The sequence below is a fragment of the Gossypium hirsutum genome, chromosome A09, assembly GCF_007990345.1.
Source record: "Gossypium hirsutum isolate 1008001.06 chromosome A09, Gossypium_hirsutum_v2.1, whole genome shotgun sequence".
Taxonomy (NCBI): domain Eukaryota; kingdom Viridiplantae; phylum Streptophyta; class Magnoliopsida; order Malvales; family Malvaceae; genus Gossypium; species Gossypium hirsutum.
In genome coordinates, this window is record NC_053432.1 from 30,277,513 (window position 1) to 30,279,573 (window position 2,061).

The 2,061-nt window shown below is 35.5% G+C and overlaps 1 non-coding gene across 1 annotated transcript; it reads left to right on the forward strand.

Moving 5' to 3' along the window:
* Nucleotides 1-1,580: 1,580 nt before the first annotated feature.
* LOC121207322 (small nucleolar RNA R71) lies at nt 1,581-1,687 on the forward strand. Its single transcript, XR_005902412.1, has one exon. It is a non-coding gene; the product is annotated as a small nucleolar RNA R71 (small nucleolar RNA).
* The last annotated feature ends 374 nt before the right edge of the window (nt 1,688-2,061 follow it).

The following is a 2,061-nucleotide window of genomic DNA, read 5'->3' on the forward strand; positions in this document are numbered from 1 at the left end:
TGCTGCAAAGAAGGTTGAGCCACAAGGTTACTCATATTAACAGAACTTTTAAAATCATCTCGATCACTAGATGTCTTAATAGAATCACGAGCTAAGAGTGTAATTGTTTCGCCGCCTACTCAAAGTATTAACTCAGCCGTACCAACATCAATTATAGTTCTAGTAGTTGCTGAAAAGGGTCGACCTAGAATCAGAGGTACATCACTATCCTTATCCATATCTAAAACAACAAAATCAACTAGGAATATGAATTTATCAATTTTTACAAGAACATCTTCAAAAATACCCCTAGGAAATCTAATGGTTCTATCTGCTAATTGAATACTCATCCTAGTATGTTTGGGTTTCCCAATACCTAATTGCTTAAACATTTTATAGGGCATGACATTAATACTAGCTCCTAAATCAGCCAAAGCATTATTAATATTCAAACTACCAATTAAACAAGGAATAGTAAAACTCCCTGGATCTTTCAGTTTGTTGGGTAGTTTATTTTGTAGTATAGCCAAGCAAACTACATTTTGCTCCACATGTGGTGAATCATCTAACTTCTGTTTGTTTGCAAAAGCTCCTTTAAAAATTTAACAGAATTGGGCATCTGCAAAAGAGCTTCAGTAAACAGTAAGTTAATTTGTAATTTTTTCAAAAATGTAAGAAATTTACCAAATTGTTCGTTTGTATGGTCTTTCTTCATCACGTTAAGATATGACACTCGAGGTTTATATTCTTTACCAACTGGTTTTTGTTCATTCTGGCTTACCTCGACCCTTATTGTTACTTACCACAACTTATTGCTTCAATTTTGGTTCATATTCGACTAACCTTTCTTCATCTCGCACAGTAATTGTATAAAGTTACTCTTTAGGGTTAGTTTCGGTATTGCTAGGCAAACTACCTTGTGGTCTTTCCGAAATTAGTTTAGTAGGTTGACCGATTTGATTCTCGAGTCCCTAAATTGACATTTGCTAATTTTTAAGTGCTGCTTTAGTGTTTTGAAATCAAGTTTCTAACACCAAGATAAACTTTGTCAACCTTTCCTCGAGATTTAACTTTTTCTCTTGCTAGTAAGGTTGTTGTTGGAAGCTTGGAGGGGGTTGTGCTCTTTGATTTCTTTGACCACCCCAAAAAAATTAGGATGGTTCCTTCAACCCACATTATAGGTGTTACTGTAAAGGTTATTTTGAGGCCTAGAATTATTACTCATATAATTTATTTGTTTGTTTTCTATGCTAGGTCCGTAAGATAAACATTCTGGATTATTCATTCCTCCTCCATTCGTATCACACTGCATCACCAGATGCACCTATGTAGAAACATATAAACCATCAATTTTCTTATTTAATTGTTTTACTTAATTTGATAACATGGTGACCACATCTAAATTGAAAACACTGGCTGCTTTCATTAGCTTCGTCCTCATGACTTGCCACTAATAATTATTTAGTACCATCTCCTCTATAAATTCATAAGCCACTTCAGATGTTTTATTGTTCAGAGTTCCACTGGCTACTACATCGATCAATTGCCTAGTTGAGGGATTCAAACTATTTTAGAAGGTTTGAACCTGTAGCCATAGAGGTAACCCATGGTGAGGGCACCGTCTCAATAAATCCTTATACCTCTCTCATGCATCATATAGGGTCTCTGAGTCAATCTAAACAAAATAAGAGATATCATTCCTTAACTTGGTTGTCTTAGCCGGCGGGAAATACTTCAGTAGGAATTTCTCATTCATTTGATCCCATGTAGTGATAGAACCTCGTGGCAATGAATTCAACCACTGTTTAGCTTTGTTTCTCAACGAGAAAGGGAATAACAATAGGCGAATGGCGTCGTCAGAAATTCCATTTATCTTGAAAGTATCACAAACTTCCTAAAAATTAGCCAAATGAGTATTTGGATCTTCATCTTACAAACCATCAAACTAAACAAATAGTTGTACCATTTGAATAGTGTTCGGCTTCAGTTCAAAATTATTTGCAGCAATAGTGGGTCTCATAATACTCGATTCAGCCCCAGTTAGAGTGGGCTTGGCATAATCATACATAGTACGAGGAACAG